We start from the raw sequence: 20,388 nt of genomic DNA, 5'->3' as shown, positions 1-20,388 counted from the left end.
CAAGCTTGAAACCCTATTAGATTAGTAAATAAGAAACCTTCAATTTTTGGTCAAGAGTTCAAGCCTGAAGTACATGAAAGGAACACAGCTTTCCTTATGACAGGAACCAGATTCTCTAATCAAAGCAAATTGTTCCGGCATTCCTGTAAAATGCTGACACTTAAACAATCCACTGGAGGTAACTTAATGACATGAATTTGATGTAGTAATTATTTTCAGCTCAGGTTGTGCTTTTAAGCAAAATGGGGAAAAAAATAGTTGCACTACATCTGTCTACTTGTATTTCAAGTTAATTGGCATTGGTCCTGTGCTGCTGCTACTCCCACACAAGCACTTGATAGCAGCAATAGGATATTTTAATTAAGGATGGATAAGATTGTGTGAAACACTGACTACAAGACCCCCTTTTGTAAAATTTATTTTGAAAAGCTATGCAGAATACTAATTATTTTCCAAACGCTCTAAACCCGAATTTCCTGGAACAGAACACATATAATTGGAGTGGGAATGAAAGGGCAAAATGTAATAAACATACTTAACAGGCCATAACCATTAACTACTAAGGGGTTAATTAACTACTAGTGACACACTTGTCCCAAACTAAGACCTGGTTGGACTTTTGCACTTCGTCCCATGGAGTAGCTGAGAATCATAAAGCTCTTATAGGTATTCTGCTTTGTTTAAAGGAAAAAAAAAACCAGAAAAGAGATTAAGAAAGGAATGTGGCCACCACCTGACAATGACTTAGAAGTGTCACAAGAGAGTCTGTCTACACATGATTCGCCTTTAACTTTGAATTTAGTTTTTATTTTCGTATTTTTGCTTGGAATCTCTTCGCTGTTTTTGCTTTGTAAATGTTTCATGTAAGTTTCAGTTGGAGCTGAGATAATGTTCAGTAGAAATTTATTAGAACTGAATGTTAATCTCATTGCCAGGATGTTTGCTGTATGAATATACTGTAATGCTCCAAGTAGAAATAGAATATCAAAGGAAAACAATATAAGTTGAAATAAGGACAACAGAACAAGCGCCGAGTTACATGAGCTTATTTGTCATCCTTCTGACACTACTGGATTCCTTTTTCCCCAAAGGAAATTTTCATTCAATCAACAGCAAGGAAAGAGGTTAAGTGGTTCTAAAAAACCATGCTAACGCAGCTGCAAATTAGCCCTCCTTGGATGGGACACTGTTACAGATATAAAATACTCCCTATGCATATGCTGAGTTTTTTCTAAGTGTCTTACTCCTATGGCATAACACTTAAGAATTTTTGTCACAGTATCTGCTAACTGACCTACTCCACAAACAAGTAGTTCTAGACTATTATGGCAGTAAGGCCCATGTAAGACTGCTTATATATCTCAGAAAGGGAGATCTTCAATAAAGGAAATTGATACCTGTTATTTTCTCTTCTTTGCCTTTTAGTATTGGAATAATTAATACATTGTTACAGCTATCTATTATTTTATTTTAGAAATTACTTAGCTTATTCTTAAATTTTATAACATAGACTTAAAGGAAACTAGTCTCAGCATATCCAAATTCTAAAACCAGCCACAACACAACGTAGATCCAAACTTCATAGATCATGTCTTGATGCTTTACTCCAAAACTTTATGTATGTTTCTTAAAAGGTTGCTTAGTTAACACTTCAAAGAATAAGGTTGTATAAAAGTAGGCAGTATCAACAGTAATAGCAGCAGTCAACAGGGCCAGAAGTAATGATAGTAGCAGCAATAGTCAAGGAACCCTAAAACAAATGTTGATGAGCAGAGGTGAGCTTTTTTCTTTTCCCACTGTATCCAGGTTTTTGCAGGAAACTTGTAAACTTTTCATTGAAAAACAGTATTTAGCATGTATTTGCAAGGCATGATGATGCCATATGGTAAACTAGACAGCAATCTGACTACCATGCACTGGAGCCCAGGACCAGGGTTAAGTGCTGCCCAGGGAAAGGCCAACTTCTGCTCTTTGAAGGACACCTGCTGGATGAATGTGTGACTAAAGGTAGCAAGTGGATCCCACTTCAAAATCACTGCAAAGGCAGCGACAAGGTGCTAAAAGGAAAATAAACTGACCTCTGTGTATGAAGGTGAAAAGTTAGGCATGCCTTGATACACAAACGTGGCACAAAAGTTATTAGCTAAAGGAAGAAACTACTTTTTAAAATTTTCACATATATCCATAGTCTTGAATAAGAGAATATTGTAGCAGAATTTAAGTGATTTCACATCCAAGGAAGATATACATTCACTAATAATAGGTATGAAATGGATCTTTCAGTGATTAAAAAGTCTTTGTGGCAACTCTAAGAGTGGAAATTATCACAGACGTTACTAAAAGCTTCACAGCAAATGACATAGGGAAGGGAAGTAGTAAGACCCTTCTCATAAGTCATTTGTCCACTCATTCACCAGAAAGTCTCTCCCTCCTCAATTATTCTAAACATTTTAAGTTTCAGTAATAAAAGTTGCCTAAATTATTCTTCTGAAATAACTAGGATGAAATCTGGGTTTATTAATTCAGCTCTTAAATTTAGTGCAGATGAATCTTGCCTTTTTTTTCCCCCCTTTCAATTTTTATTTGAAAGTTGTTAATTTCAAAGGGGAATGAAATGCAAGTTAGGCTCACTTGTATGTTTAGACATAACTTTAGAGAAGTAGTACGATTCAAGTGGATTAAAATATCTGATGGTAGCATTGATAACTAATAATTTTGAATTCTCTTATATATCATTTGCTAAACTGCATCATGTTACTTGGCAAAGTAAAACACATCACTAGCATTCAGGTCTCTATATTATATAAAGAAAAGGACTGTAATCCTAGAAGCTCCCAGGACAGAAGCCCCCAGAATGGTTTGGGTTGGAAGGGACCTTAAAGCTCCAGTTCCAACCCCCCGCCACGGGCATGGACACCTTCCACTAGAGGAGATTGCTCAAAGCCCCAGCCTGGCCTTCAATGCTGTCAGGGTGGGGCACCCAGAACTCCTCTGGGCAACCTGTTCATGTGTCTCACAACCCTCATAGCGAAGATTTTTTCTTAATATCTACCCCTCTTTCAGCTTAAAGCCATTCCCCCTTGTCATCACTATATAATCCTTGTAAAAAGCCAGGAAACTGGTACTAGAAGGTAAGTGAAAAGGATGAACTCCAATATAGATCTCATCAAGCCATCAAAATAAGTCTGATGCCCAAATTCATAAGTATTAGAACTGCAAGAAATTTTATTACATGTTTGTAAGGACAGAACAACCTGCAATATAAAACAATTCCACATTACTGCTTCACAGCCAAGTGAATTATGTTTTCCTTGCAATAAGATCATTTTGAGCTTTAGTTAACACTTAGGAAAATAAGGATATAATTACGTAAATGTTGGCTAGTACACATAGATACATATACTTTAATGTCAAATTGCAAGACTTCCAAATATACTAAGAAACAAATGTGACTATTGTTTTCATCCTTCACGCTGATATTCTAAAGACCCATCCTCATTGAAAGTGAACTGGGGAAAGTCCTAAGGCTTTCCACTGTACTCAAAAGTTCACTGGTATGTTAATTCTTAAATATCGATATTACTATGCATGGGACGGGATTCAAAACTTGTACTTTTACTGTACTCTTCTGCACAAGACATTTTTATTAAGCAAAGTATACTGCAGTATTTATAACTCAATTTCTGTAAATGCCTTTGAAGTGCAAAGATCATGAATGGTTTCATTGTTAAGTGCAAGAATATGTCAGGAAATGTTTTTCACCTAAAACACATGTCAACAAAACAAGCTGTTATATGGTTTACCAACAACAATGTAGCTTGATCATTCCCTATATTCTGGTATAAGGTATTACAAGGGAAAAAAAAAGTAAACATCAAAATTGATGGACTGCAATGTAAGAAAAGTTCTTAACTGAATACATGAACTATTGAGGGAAAACCATACCTGCTTGGGAAAACATTTGTAGGAGTGTAGGGGGAAAAAGTGGGAGAAAGGGAAAGCTGAAGACACAGAGAAAGGAAAAGGAGACTGACAGACACAGGTGCAAGTGGACAGAGGTTAAAGGGACAAGTCTTGACAGCCATCACCATCTAATGCAGCATGTGCAGGCTTTACAGTACACTGTAGTTTCAACCACATCACTGTTTTTCCCTTATCTAGATGGCAGCTATACCCTGGCCACACACACATACAGCCCCCTCTTAACCTTACAAAGTATAGAAACTCAAGGTTTTAGCATCTAAGGTACTGTAAAAGAGATCAGATGCTTATGATTCCAGCTTTGCTTTCATATAAAACATGTTGGCCTTCTGGAAAAGATTAAGAGAAAACCAAGAAAGCTCTATTACAGAAAGGAAAACAATAGTTACATTTGTAACCCATATTAAGTATATGTTATGATGGTTTAGTAATGTCACAGACATTTTAAAAGTCATCGAATGGTTTGTATTACGCATGGACACTTACAGACACCATGAATCCTTTGAGAAAGCAAGGAGAATTTTATTCAGTTTTCCTTTAAGTTACCTTAGAAGAGACGCCTGAAGTCACGCACAGAGTGCATACTTTTTAAAGTAACTGGGTAATTTCTATTCACATTCATACACTTGTACTGATTTCAAGCTAGGAGTTCTGAGATAGGGATTACGTGCACAAAGTAAATATTTTAAGCGCTTAAAATACTAGCATAAGACCTGAGAACCCATATTATTTAAGTGGATATAGTTCCTTAATCAGCTCTGGGGACACATAATACTTAGAACATTTACCTAAAGCTCTGGGGACACATAATACTTCGAACATTTACCTAACTTCACAGCAAGAAAACATTCTATTCCCAATTAGGAAATTTATGTTTATATTTACACCAAGAATATTCAAACTAAGTAATTTTAAGCCTCTAATTTAAGCTGAATATGTTGACTATTAAAAGGAGCTCCTGAGTTAGTATCTCAAGTAGAAGTCCTTGCACCAAGACAGTTAAATGCCAAAAGACATGAATACTCCACTGGCCAGATGAAGTTGTTGAAATACAACTGTATCTGCCCCTTTACAATAAAGCTTTATCTGATCATCTGGAGTAATAACTGAAAAAATACAAGAATTAAAAACTGTAATCTTTGTTGGGGCTTTTGTGTGTGTTTTTTTAAAGGGTTGTTTGATCTCCCAGGTCTAATTACAGTTTTATTGTACGTACCAATAAAAAATAGCCATTACACAGAAATAGTCCAAGTGTATTTTTATGTATGAAAAAGGATGCGTAACATGGAGTGAAACTTTAAGTCCTGTTTCCATTACAGATCCAGCTTTCTCAGTCCACAAAGTTACCAATATTTTAGGCTATAATTTCACAGCAAATCTTTGCATGACCCTCAGCCTTCCAAAATCTCAAATCCAAGAACTAAATCTTACCTTAAACATAGTTCGTTTTCAAATCAAATAACAAGGCTCAGACTTAGTTTCTTTACAAATCCTGCGCTTTCAGGAGTCATCTTTTCTTCCTCTTTCTTGGGTATTTCCACCCAATTTTTCCTATATTCCTCTTCCTTTTTTCCTCTTGACAGAGATTAGACAGTTTTTTGAATCACTGTCACTTGTTTCCTTGGAATAGTCTTTTGCTATCAAGCTCAAAAATCAGAGAAAGCAAGAGCAAAAGCTCTAGAAAGACAGGCCGAAGTGGCAGGTAAATGAAAATCTTTATAGGCTAATGAATATGTATTAAACAGTGTTCTTAAACATTTCTCCATAATATATTAACACAATGGAAAGGATGAGTTTGTTGGGGTTTTGGGGTTTTTAATTTATTTATTTATTTATTTTAAAAAAACATATGTTTATCTACAGGAATTTTCAATAAAAATTGGACCCTTACATATGTAACAACTTTTCCAAAATACCTTCTGAAATCAATGGTGACTGAAGTCCAAAAAAGGGAAACACTTAGATGGAATGAAAACTATGCCAATAGTTAAGAGCTATAGCAACAGCAATGAAACTACTCATTCCGCAAGTGGTGTTATTATACAAATTTTTCATTATTTTTAACTAAAACAAACCAGATGAATAAAGGAACTGAAATGGTCCACCTGAATTTTGTGTCAGTATATTTAGCTGCTTATAAAAGCCTACCTTCAGTTGACTTTGATGATACAAAACCAAGACAGAACATCTAAACTTGTTGGAGTAGAAACACAAAGCAGTCCGACTACTTCAAAGACAAGCAGCACCACAGTACATGCTGCTTATATCTGTAGGTTTTGTCTTAATAGTGTTTTCAACATTGTTTTAAATAATGGAATAAAACAGTGAGTACATTAATAATCGGCAAAAGCAATGTTCATATTCTGTGCTGGGAGATGAGCACGCAGCATCACTGACAAGAGCAAAAGAAGAGCAGAGCCTTAAGTGATATAAAGATTTATAACCAACTAGAATTTAGTGAAATAGCTCAGCCAGAAATTGTGCCCACAGAACAAAAGCCTTGATACTTCGTGTACTATTCTGCAGTAATTAATTTTGTTATGTTATCTTAAAAGCTCATAAAAAGTAGTTATCAAATTACCTATTAGTCAATTTTTAATATTAATGCTGTTGGGAGCTCATAAACATACAAGCTGAGCATCTATGAGACAAAAGAAAAAGAAATATTCATTAAAACTTTAAGCACCTGAATTTGTCAGGCAGCTTCTCTAAGCTCCAATTGCAGCCATTGAAGAGAAGCCAGCAGACACAAGACTTCTCTGAACCACCTGTAAAAGGATCTTAGAATCTATTTCCACTGACTTAAGGCGGAAACTGAGGAGGCTTCCTAGCTTTGCTTTAGCTGATTACATCAGGTGCCAAGTTTGACTCATGTGAATACCTCCTTGGTATTCAACCTTGCATTGGTTGGCTCTGAGAAGTAAGGCAGCCTTATGCACCACAAACACAGAACTCCAAGTCCACAGATAGTAAGACTAATAAACAGAAAAAGAGCAAATAAGATCTGTATCTTTGCTTTTAAACGAAGATTACACATTGCAAGGAACATATCTTACTGGTCTTCAGAGCTCAGGTTCCAGATTCACCTGACAATTGTTTTTCCCCTATAGAGAAACATCGCTCAAGCTATAAACAATAAAATAAACCTGTTCTTGCTATCAAATTTTCCTAAAACTTTTTCATTGTGAAATATTCAGATTTTCAAGAAAATAGGAGGGGAGAACTGAAAAAAAAAAAAAAAAGAAACCCACTTTATTATTCTGCCTATTATTGAGCACCTAATTTTCTTGACCTATAAAGCCAGGCTACATTTTCAGTGGCATTATGATAGAACACTATTTCTCTAAATGTTTTGGCAAAGATAGAAGTGATCCTCTGGCTAAAGGCGGTATACCGCAGACAGAAAACTGAGGCTCAAGACAAGTACAGTGCAAGTTTAACCATGGAACACAGCTTGTGTTTATTTAAAGAGTATATTGGAATGCCAGTGATTCTTTTCAGCTGTCCCATTACTTTTTCTCCCCTAAACTTTTGTTTAATTTTTTCCATGGTCCTAATTAGGCAATGCTCAAATTTGGAAAAACCAGCAAACATGCAGTACTGTGCAGCAGATGGAAAGATGTTCTAGAGATTCCATTAAGAGCATCTTGGTCATCATGTGATGCAAGACAAAAGCAAACACTTGTAGCAGCCAACTGGAATCAATTCCTCTACAGTGACAACAAAGATGGCAACCTACAACTTGCAGGAACAGAACCTGAGAGTGAAATCACAGGCCACCCACATATATAGAGATACCCCAAGTTTGGTCACTGGTTCCAAATTAAAGCATTTCCCCTTAATTCACATACCCTGAAGGTTAACAGTGAAGTGCAATATAAAATGTCAAAACTGAACTACACTGGTTAACATAAGATTGCATTAAGCTACAAAGTTTAGCAATGTGCAGTAATTGCCTGTTACACGATCTAAAGCACATTTGGTTTCACCCGCCCAAACAGCATGTATTTCATTTTGATAGAAATAAGTTCTTTCAAATTAAAATTGTTACTAGATATGTCATTTAATATCTCCCATCAGGCTGCAATATATCACACAAATATTTATTTTCTTGGCAGATCTTGTTTTCACTTAGACAAAAATCCTCTATCATAAGCAATACGCTTTGCATTATATGTACATCACTGGTTACTTATTTTGTTCATTACTATTTTCAGCATTTTAAAGCTGATCATAAAAGTTTCTCTAGGCTGATATTTAGATTACTATACACATAATTCACATGAACTAACCCATTCATAAGTAAATATTTCAGAAAAATGAAGAAGATGACCCAATTAAGTTTAATTCATTATTTAAGCTATTTGATTCATGCTGTCTATGTATCCCACATTTATCACAGTCAAATCTGAATACAAAGGACAAGCTTAAGAGCTTTGGCTTTCAGCTCTTATCTACACCATTCCATTTTAGACATCTGCACTGACTGGCCAAATTGGCCTGTAATGTCCCTATCTTTAAAAACTCCACCTCTTCACAACCAACAAAATTCTCTGGATAACTACAATCAGAGATGGTGCTTTACCTGTGTGCACTGAAGAACCCTTTGAAAGAATCTCCTTTTTTTTTTTTTTTCAACCATAAAAAGTAATGCAAGGAGACAAACTGGAGTTGAGTAACATTAATATACTGCTTTTATCTACTTGCCTTAACTATCATTTAGCTATTTGCCTGTGCTGCTCAACTTGTTGTCACTATTTCTCTCACGTTTCAATTTAAACTAGCAAATTACAGCAAATAAACCCAAAAGTCTTTAAACATTTCATGGAGCTGTTGTTGACCAAGCAGCTGACTCCTCAGCAACACTGCCATTTGATATACAGAAATAAATCTGTTATACCGTGCTTGTTTTGTTTGTCTGAGATTTTATTCATCAGCATTATATGAAAAGAAATAATTTAAGATCTTAACTCTAGAAGATACTAAAGTATAGTAGAATAAACATAATGGAGTCTGCTCACAGCTACCTCAGGCTGACTACAAGGTAAAAGTCCTGAATTTCATCCCTGTTCCTCTTAAGTATTATGAGACTAACATACCTTGTTTTACTCTAGGCTATTCACTATTTTAAATTATTTTATTGATTTATAGTCCTAAAGACATTCTACATAAGCTAAGCTTTATCATAGGAGAGCAAAGTACTAACAATGAACTGTTGCAGGTTATGGAACATGACATTAACACAATGTATAGTTTGTCCAGTCTCACCCATGTCACTTAAAATACCATAAAACACCAGAGTAACTGATGATAATAGGGAAGGGACAATGCAGGGTAGTCAGATTTATAACTAACTCCTTGCTAAAATCAACACTTGAATTTGGCTACCCTATGGTTTCCTTTTTAAAAGTAAGGATTTGTGCTTGAAGTCTTCAATTTCAGTTTTTCGGTTTTTATGAACCGTTTTAAATTAAGATAAACAAAAATACACTTCCAGTCCTGCTGCTATCAGGAGAATTAAGTACTAAAAGAACAAGTTATTTCATTTTTCTCCTTTTCGATTTCATGGCAAGTTGTCAAAATGACTACATGGTGTTGGATGTGTTCTTGTAAAAGACTTGTAAACCCTTTGCAAGTATAAAATTTAGTATTAACAGTCATGAAAATATGTAAACTTGCCATAAGTTACATAAAACAGATCACAGCAGCAGTCAAAAATCAGACTGCTAGGCAACACTGTATTAAACGCAAAATGACATATACTGTACTTTCATTCAGAAACAAGGCCAAAAGATACTTACTTGGAAAAATTGTAATGCCCATAAAATACTAATGAGAAACTAAATACATGAGCCCCAGTGTATATAAAAATCTGTCCCAGTGTTCAAAGTATCTGCATGAATTTCACAATTGTGTAAGTTACTTAGGCGGAACGACCCTTTTTGTAGGCAAAGAAAGAGATTTATTCAAGATAAAGCTCATTTTCATCCTTATTAAAAGCTTGTAAATATACCATTACAAAAAGACCCTCTGTGCTGTCCAGCATATCCTCTGTGCCTAGTAAGTCCTGAAAACAAAGAAACAAAGTTAAATGGTTTTGGGACTAATAATTTAATATTCTTCCCACAAAACTTGTTTGGGAAGTCATGCATGAGTTTAGAAATAAGCACCATGTAATGCATAAACAGAGCCTTAAAAAACCCTTTTCTATATTCCAAGAAAGGACATGACATCCCCCAAAATTCAGCCTCATTAACATCAAACTTGGACTAAAACACAAGAAAACGATGTTTCATTCAAGCTACAAGCATGCCAAACAATGAAACAACAGCACTTAGAAAGACGGTATTTGCTACCAAGTATTCATGACCATGTAAAATATTTTTTTTAACTCGCGTAGATGAGTCAAATCAACTCCTTATATTTATAATTAACATGTAATGCATTACCATAATCCATCAAATGAAGTTTAAAACTCATGTATGCCACACTGTTCTCCTGTGACAATCTGGAGAAGACTGTAGGAGGGCCCAGCAAATACTTCCCATGGTGCAAAAACTATAAATGTATAATCTATCAAAATGTATGTAAAATGTGTAAAAAGTAGTGGTGCAAAAGCCATAAATGGAACTAGGAGCATTTTAAAGTTAGAACCGAACAATAGGCGTTCTCTGGAGGATAGGAATTCTCTGGCCTCCGAGAACAAACCAAGCTATTCAAAAAAATTTAGAAAGCATCAATATCCCACAGAGCAGTGCATGCAGAACTTGCTTAAACACTCTGAGTATTAAAACAGCAATTCTCTACTCAATGCAAACTTGATTTTCATTACAACTAAGTTCATGAGGTGAAGTGGTGTACCAACACAGCTAGACTGGTTTTAATATTAAGGGTCATGGCATGTATGAATGTGTAATGTAAACATTCATGGCATCTTGAGTTTCTGTAACAGACCAGTATGAGCATTCAATGGTTCTTTCAATCCAGATATCTCCTGACTAAAAGTTTTGATCCTACCCAAACAAAATACATATCATTTACACATAAAATCGATAAAATATTTATCATGCAACGTGAGATGATCTTAAGGTCCCTTCCAACCCCAACTATTCTATGATTCTATGAGATATAATTTTTCAGTTATACTACAGAGGACGGTAGTATAATGCATTCCATATATTTAAAATTGGTTTTTAATTTAAAATTAGTACTGTGTTGTCTGGAACATACCAGAAGTGTCAAATCTTCTGTGAAAAAATTGGCAAAGTATCAAGTGCCTAGGGTCAGTTTTATGATTAAGCAATAGTTTCTCTAGAGTTAAAAACATTTCAAATTTGAGTAATAAATATTACTTTGATAAATATTGTTACCATGAAAGGTCTCCAAACATTCCAGAAAACAGTTTTGAGAAGACATACAACGTATAACAAACATAAGGCTGTAACCTAGACCTTTGGGACATTCCTAAACTTTACACCTACCTACAAGTTAAAGATGTCTTGTTTTCACTTTTTCCTGTACAAAATACTAGGAGATAATACAACAGAAAAGAGGACAAAGGATGAACAAAAATATTGCCTTAACTTTGATGCTAAAGTATAACAATCACACATTGACAGAGCTTCAGTCATATTTCAAAATGCAAAGGGACTCTACAACAAAAGCTGGAGGGTTTGTTTCCTATTTCTTCTGAGGTCTGCAAGCAGACATTCAGTCTTTTTAACCTATTTAATGTATATCTGCACACACTCTTATATTCACCCATTTTTTGTTCTGTAAGCTATATACAACATTTACAATTAATAAAGTTTCAAGTTACAGATAATTATTTAAACTTTCAGTAGTATAAGAACCCTAGCATTAAAACACAAAATTTATGCCTAAGATTATTAACTAAAGTTGACAGGGTGCTCATTTATTAACAAACCTTCTTTAAAAGGCAGGTATGAATTTTTTTTTTCTTTTATTGGTGGCATAAGTCCCTAACTTTTCCAATAAGATTCCACAGTGATTCATATAGACAAAACCAGTCTTTGACAAACTACTGCATGCATGAGTACAGAGCAAAACTAGTGGCTGACAGACAAAGGAAATAAAAACAAGCAAAGCAATGTGAAAGATGTAGATAAATGAAAGCAGAAATTACAGAATAGGCTCTTTCACTTCCTTGAAAAATATTTCCTGTTGCCAGCATGTGCAATGATCTTCTATATTGGCATCTGTTATAATGAAGGAAAAAAAGACCTATTCATTGATAAGTATTACTTTAACTTCAAGAACTGAAATAAAATGTAAGCCTATTAACATTCTTCCCAAAGGCATAGTAGGTGTAATAATGCAGCTTTGAGGGGTTCTTTAATGCCCAGTAGAGGAACATGTCACATACCTTGTTTACTGAAATAATTAAGAGTTAACAGAGTGCTTCTCAATAGCAGTAATATAACAGTACTGAGCTACTGGAGTCAATTTCAGAACGAAAATATTTAAGGCAGACAGGTTTGTTTTGCTTTTAGCTTAAATCCCAATTTACTTGTTTTATAGACCGAAAAAACAGTTTAGGCATTTGTGTAACTGTGAAATATGCTCTGCATTATCAATGTGCTAGGTCATTTGGCTTAGACACACACAATATTTAATACTTTAATACTGATCCAAGTACATGTTGTTCTGGAAAGAGTTCAATAGCAGCATTTTCATTTACAGGCAGAACACACTATTTTTCCATTTCTACTGTCTTCTGTACTTTATCTTAAGTGGGGAAATGTACATTAGTTGCAGCATCTTTAGCTTAATTTTATTTAGTTTTACAGGTGTACTAATGCATTTGGATAATCTTTAAAGAAAACTGTTGTATTAAATGTAATTATCTTCAGTATTATTTCTCCAGATAATGTGCAGACCAAAGCTTAGGTCAAAATAGAAGTTGATCAAGATGGAAGTTTTTATCTTTACTAGCAATCTAAATGGAATCCTAGATCCACAGTCTTCAGTTTTATACCCGAAACAAATGCTGTATTTCATAGTTCACTCATATCTAAGTGACACCGCCTAGACAATCTATCGTTAATCTAGTATGTATGATATCAACAATTAAAGAATATTAGTCCCAACAAAAGCTTGGCTACCAGGTTGTGCTCAGGATAAAAATAAAGCACAATCCTGTCCCAGTTCATCAGGCTGAAGACATCCTGAACTGCTGACTGCCTTTCTTGAAAGTAACAAGTCACATTGAAACCTGCTAGGTAACATTCAAAAGGAACCAATAAGCACTATTAAAACCCCCATCTAGTTGCTAGCAACAGGTATCTCTGACAGGCTATGAAATGGAGTGAGAAGTCAAAGTTGTGGTTCCATATCCGGTATTGAAATTATTTTATTACTCAAGAAATATAGCTCTTAAGCCAAGAAAAGTGTCTGGCTTCACATGAATATGATTTGCAAACAGTAACATATCATTCTTATTCACAAAGCCTATCTTTGGATTTCTAAATAATCTAGCCAAAGACTTTTCAAAAACCAGGTACTAGTAGACCAGTCTGGCCATTCAGTAAATAACATCATAACATTAAAAACATACAATAAACTCTGTTGTATAAAATAAACTACAGTGGCTTGAGGGTGGTGAGGCACTGGAACAGGTTGCCCAAGGAAGGGGCAAGTGCTCCATCCCTGACAGTGTTCAAGTCCAGGTTTGAAGAGAGCCTTGGGCAACATGGTCTAATACGCAGCATCCGTACCCATGGCAGGGGTTTGGAAGTAGATGATGTTAAGGTCCTTTCCAACCCAACCATTCTATGATTCTATGATCTGTTTCAAAATAAGTTCACATATCAAAGCATATCTAAACCCAACATTAACAATATGCTTCATTACAGTATTCTATAGTACTTCCCATATTTTAGTATCTTTAGCTGACAAAGTTAAGTGCCTAGCATTATTGGAAGCAGTCTTTTTTTTTAAGCTGTAAATATTCATTTGGAAGTAAGCAAGCCTGGACTCAGGCACATTATGTATACACAGTTGCCTGAACCACTATTTCTGTGCTCCTTCTTATCTACACACACTTTTGCAGAAGTCACCTAATATTTTCAATGAGTTTGGCAGGGATGAGTAAAGAACTGCAAGGCAGGCACCAAGCAGATATTTATATATTAATTATTTTTACTACAGAAACTGTTAGTCAATATGCAGCTTCAACACTAAAAAGTCAAAGTCTGAAGTTTATTATGAAACCTATTTCATAACATCTTCTTTTCCCTTCATAACACAAAATTCCACAGAAGAGTCTGCCTGGAAAGCACTTCACCACTATTCTTAGTCTATGTGGATGCTTTAGAGTCAGACACAGCAGTTTAAATAAACAGAAAATCAGTATTCCTACATGTGAAACAGCAAATACTTTGAGGTTTTTTCCACACAGGAAATTAATAGGCTCTTGAATAAGACATTCATAGCTCAACACAAGCCATCCATTACTTTTGGTAAGGGACAGTACAGTACAGTGCCAAATAGACGTATCTTAACTACTAATGCGCTGACCCATATTTAGAAGCAGTAAAGTTACATTAGTGGGATGACCTGCACAGGCTGGTTAGCTTACCCACCCTGTGCTATGCAGAAATACGCCTCACAGAATCTGAAGTTCCATTTCCATCATCTGGCATGATTTTCAAAGCTTCAAATGCATCTTTGCACCTCCTCCCACTGAAAAACAAAAATCTTTCTAAGCATACTGGTTTTCAGTAAGTACCATTTTAAACTATGTTCCTTTAAAACACTAAAAAATACATAAATGTGCTACACATGCACAGAAGGAGGAAGTCTGAAGCCTTTAGAAATCTATCTAAACACTGGGATCGATGATTATTAAAGACTTTTGTTCATAGTAAAACTAATAATTTTTTCCTTTATTAGTTTGGCAAAGTTCTTGATTTGGCACCATATAATATTTCGACTGCTTTGTAGCTATAATCCTGGAATAGTAACTATATCCACAAGACTCTTGTCATTCTGCTCCATTCCTAAATGGAAGAGAATCACAACTATAAGCACTTCTGTCCACAGGACATAGAGAATATGTTTATGTAAGTTAAACTTGAAAGTTCTATAACAAACACCTGATGTATTCCAGCAGTTTTATAACTTTTAAATAGCTGTGTATACATTAAATATATGCAGCAGCCCAATTCTTAAATCTTTCATCTGTTTATAGACCAAATGACATTACTGTTCATTCCAGCCAAGATTCTACTAAAAAGTAGCAATAAGCAAAATTCAGCTTCATGATTGCTTATGTAACATTCCAGTATCTAAACGGCCAGAAAGCAAAAAGAACGCACAGTAACTTTTCAGGTAAAAAAATTAGAACTGCATCTTGAACTTTATCTGGGTCTATACTAAATGGAAGTCCTGCAATTGCTTTGAACAAACCTACTCGAATATAGCAAGAGAGCAGGATCCAAATTCACACGAGAAAGCATCGCTTTCCTAAGACAAAACAGTTTTATCCTAGTTTTCCACAACAAGCCATATTTTCTGTGGTTTTTAAAAATTCCCCAAAGCTATCCGGGGCTCATCAGCCTCCTACAAACCATTAAAATAGGTCCTCCATTCCAAAAGAAACAGGAAAAGCAGTAGGAGACAGTACCAGCGATATTCTGTTCATGATAAAGCTGTTCTTTTCATTCCTCCTATATCATGAGCAGACAGTCTAAAGCTGTCAGGGAGCTGGAGTGAAAACATAACAGTTGACGTGAAAATGAAAAATAAGTGTTGATGTCTCATGAGCTAAGAATTTGGATCAAAGAGAATCCAAAAATATCAGCAAAGTTGTCTGTATGTCATCAATATTCCTATGAGCAGATCCTCAGCTGGAGATCTGCCCCTTACACTTCATCCTGTGTACTAAGCAGATTTGTACAATGATTCTGTCTTTCCCCAAGCCATAACCTTCCCTACAATCATATAGGGAAAAAATGGGGCAATAAACTCCAACCCATGCAAAAAAACTTGTGTCAAATTAAATGCTGTGCTATGTAAATGCCAGTCAAAACAGGCCTGGTGTAACCAGGCATTCCAGTCCTAGTAATGCAAAAGCAAGGAATTTAATGGTTTTTGCAGAACAGGAATACTTAAAGGCAGCTGGACAACTTGAACCATTTAGTTTGAAACAAGACAAGTCAGGGAAGTACTGGCACATGGTATTAGTACAAGAGAACCTATTCTGCATGCACCAAGTGCCAACAGTGCAACATTAAAAAGGTCTGCAAATGGTCATTTTTGAGACAAAAAATATCCAGAGGAATTAAAAAATAGCAGTGGAATATAATACTTCAAAACACAGTTTGAGCTTTGCCAGCTCAGTAATCATTTCCAGACTGAATCCCTCTCACCTTCCATCATTTCTCTAATACCAGATACGCTTTAACAGGCATTCTACAAGGTTTCTGTCTTTGAGATCAACAGGGCATTACTTCAGCTTTTCTTTTTTGAGCATACTTTTGTAGTCAGAAAAGTGAGCCATGTATTTTGAGTATTTGTGTTTTAAGAGAAAATAATAGTAAAATAAAATTACTCAGCATCTCAAAAGAGCTATAGGAGGTAATTACAAAAATATACTTGCAACTGTCAGCAATACTTCTCTTTTGGAGAGAAGCTTTTATCTGAAGTGATAAAAGGTGACAATTTTCAGTATGCTATGGTTGTTAAACAAGCTAATTTTAACAAGGAAAAAAAAAAGAAAGTTTAATGCTAGCAAATCTGTTCACAAGCTATAACATAATAAAAACCTTTTATATCTTAGGTTTCCTAAACAGAGAAAACCATGACAAAAAATCCTATTTTTTTTTAATACTTGTAGTTTAAAGTTTTCTAAAGTACAGAAACACACAGGAAAAAAAAGATCAGAGTAGCCCTTCAGTCAACATATGCCCCCAGTATGAAGGTTGTTAGGCAAACCCAAAGGAAGCTACTGTGAACACTGAAAAGAACTCAAGAAGCTCATAACCCTGTAAAATGATTTTGTTTATGGATATGTTGTGAGGTTGACAAAAGATGTTTGTAAGAAAAATAACCACAGTTATTATTAAGCTACTGTATATTCCACTGTGAGGCAAACACTGGGAAAAATAGTCAGCAGGAAGTTAGCTGTGCAGTAGAGATGATCCTGCAGATCAGAGATGATCCTCAAGTATCACAATGATGCCAGACATTGCCAACATGCACCACAAGTGACATCCATCACTGAAAAATTGCTCTGTCAAAATAAGCATTTGCTACTATATCTGTTTATCTGAACTATATTAAACCTCCGCAGGTAGCCTGCAGTGCAAAATTCTGAAAGTAAATACAGCAGCATTTTTTCTATGGCCTTTCCTTCCTTTTGGCATAATACCTTTTTTTGTAGGATCCACCTCTGCCATTTACATACAGAAAAAAATAGACACAATATACTGTTGTTTCAACAACTGTTTTAATATACGTCTCTGGATTCAGTTTCTAGTCCAGTCCACCAAAAAACACATAAGCAATACTTCCATACTAAATTATCTGCTTCATTTGAAAGTGTTTCTCAGGGGTTCGAAACGCATTAAGAAACGCACACAAAAATACAAACCAACAATACCAAAGAACTCTACCCAACAGAAAAACTTAGGTCATGACAACAGAACCACTTGCTCCAGTCAGGGGTTCTCACAGACATGCTATGCCCAGTTAGTTAGGTGAATTCTTTCCCCATGTTGAGCATATTTGGATGAAGCGAACCAGGCATCACCTCAGGTCTGTCTCCAAAGCAAAATTTCCAAGCAAAAACATTTGAGAAAGATTCTGAAAGACTCTGGAAGGACAAAAAGTGAAGCATACACACGTAACAACCTTGAAGGACTCCTGTAATTACTAAGTTCCACTTTTATCCTTAAATGGTTGTACACATGGACTACGACTGGCATCCAAGAAATAACACCCACATTGTCAGAATTATTTTAGGTAAATCCTCAACATGAACAGAAACTGCTGAACCACTTTTCCAAATACAAAACTATTTCTGTGTATCTCTGCCATTATGATGCAAATGCACATGACGTCCAGCAGGCTCTTCAGCTGCAAAAAATGCACACAGGTTTTCTTCGGTATTACCAGTGACACAACTTTATTTACTTGGTTGTATTCTGATCAGATAAGATTATAGTCTTATAGATTTTGAGTCAATCATTAAATTAAGCAAAGACTAAGACCATTAGTGTTGAGGGTGCCTGATTGTCAGAACAGTCCTGCAGCACACGACTCTCATACTAATTCTAGACATTTCATATGAAATATTATGTCCAAATGAACTGAAATCGATAACCTCAAAAAGTATCTTAGTTCTCCAAGGAGAGAACAAAGTTTCACCAATGTTTAGTAATTTTTCTAGGTAATTGTAAAACTAAAACTCTCTAAACTATCTTGAGTTAAAATCAAAGATGACTGAGAAACAGAATCCTGAAAATCAGCTTTATCCCCTTTCTGTGAAGCCAAAAATCAACATTTTGCATTTTAATTGTGCTCCATCCCTGGCGGTGTTCAAGGCCAGGTTGGACAGAGCCTTGGGCAACATGGTTTAGTGGGAGATGTCCCTGCCCATGACAGGGGGGTTGGAACTAGATGACCTTAACGTCATCTCCAACCCTAACTATTCTATGATCCGATGATTCTAAACTGAGCCACTACTTACATATGCCCATGATTAGTTATCTTCTTGGCATTACACACGGTGTTTGCTGAGACACTGAAGAGCTAGCAGTGTAAAACATCAGCAATTCTGCATTGGCTCTGTCTTTCTGAATCAGACACCTTCACTAGCAGGGCAATAGCAACACACTGCCAAGTATAAACTGGTTCAAAATCCAGACAGGACAACTTAGATAACTCCTGTAAGAATCTCTGGTCATTGTAACAGCCAAGCAACAGTTCAGCTTTCAAACATACAGACATGTTAACTCATTCCTCACAAGAGGAAAAAGCCTGAACAAAAAAGATCATAAACCTGGGATAGATACCAAACTGATGATGAGAAACAAAAGTAATCCACATATGATCATCAGCAACTTTATATCCATACCACATAAGTGACCATGTCCAATAACATTGTGCATAGATAGACTAAAATTTGCTCACACTAGATGTGAAAGACATGTATACCTCCAAATAGTACCCTTCCATCAGCAAAGACTGGATGTCTTTCAGAGGGGGAAGTCCAAAGAAATAGATGAATTTCTTCTCTCACTGTGAACACTTACAAGAAAGGGGGTCCCTCCAATGACTGAGCTATGAATGACAAACTACTCAGCATCAAATCCACAACGCTCACTTTTAAAGGAGGTTTTTTGTATCCTGTTGCGTAAAAGAGTCAAGAGCCAATATAAACTGAATCTTTTGTCATAAAATAAAATGTAATCTCTTCAACTGAAGAGAAGTGAACTACTGCAGATATAAGGTTTGGGTAGAAGTTAAGGTCTTACCTGCTCAATTGTAACAGCTAATTGGGTCTGTGCAATGACTCTTGCTTATACCGAGAAAGTTTCAGGGCCCTACATTCTATCATCTTTGCTGGATACGAAGGCCACTGCTACATGGTCATTTTCCATTATAAAACACTTGTCAATGCCTCAGTTTTCTAATGTTTAAGTTTTGTAGGACAATAACAAAAACTACAGTATTTTTTAACAGATATGAAATCAAATTACGAAGTTCTGCTTCTGTTTACATAGCAACCGTGTTAACAGAATTAAGACAAAATCTAAAAATACATTTTAACTGTCTTCACAACTGGAAACATACCTTGTTCTAGAGATGAGCTGAGCATCTTAAGAGATTACAGACTGATTGAAGACCCATCAGCTTCTTAACACTACATTTCTGTGTTTGAAAGAAAAACTTATCAGGAAAGTCCCAGCCAAGGAGAATAACTGGCATCAGGAGTACAGCCTCATTATAAGAATGTGAAAAGAGAACTCCAAATGAATGGGATCTTGAATGCCTGGGCAGATGCACTTACAGTTTTAATGCATATAAGCAGATATTCAAATATATTCACATATAGAATTGCTTTTGAAGATTGAGAACTACCCACATCGTTTACTATAAAAGGACAGTGGATCTAAGCTCTGTATTATCCAGTTTTCAAACTATTTAATAACAGAATCTGTTGCTAATGAAAAAGCAAATATGTTGCCATTTTGGCCAAATATGTTAGAGATGTTTAAGGAACACTCACAGAAAGAAAATACAAGAATAGAAACTGTCTATAATGTTCTTCTCAGTAAGGATCCTATTTATTCAAATTTCACTTGTGTGATGCAAAGGATAATTGTAATTATGACAGCATAAATTCAAGTGACTGGAGTGCTTTTCATTATCACGCTGTGT

At 35.5% G+C, this 20,388-nt stretch overlaps 1 long non-coding RNA gene across 1 annotated transcript in view; it reads right to left on the bottom strand.

Annotated features, from left to right (window-relative positions):
- Nucleotides 1-9,999: 9,999 nt before the first annotated feature.
- The window catches only part of LOC136018848 (uncharacterized), a 30,686-nt gene continuing 20,297 nt past the window's right edge, over nucleotides 10,000-20,388 (bottom strand). The window contains exons 4-7 of the long non-coding RNA XR_010614611.1: nucleotides 19,801-19,878; nucleotides 14,586-14,685; nucleotides 12,128-12,200; nucleotides 10,000-10,048 (exon numbers count right to left, since the gene is read on the bottom strand). This is a non-coding gene — a long non-coding RNA (uncharacterized LOC136018848). The remainder of the gene's footprint in view (nucleotides 10,049-12,127; nucleotides 12,201-14,585; nucleotides 14,686-19,800; nucleotides 19,879-20,388) is intronic.

Source organism: Lathamus discolor, chromosome 8, assembly GCF_037157495.1.
Source record: "Lathamus discolor isolate bLatDis1 chromosome 8, bLatDis1.hap1, whole genome shotgun sequence".
In the NCBI taxonomy this organism is placed as follows: Eukaryota; Metazoa; Chordata; class Aves; order Psittaciformes; family Psittacidae; genus Lathamus; species Lathamus discolor.
Note: the sequence above shows the minus strand (reverse complement) of the source record. Positions and strands in the feature narration are given on the sequence as shown.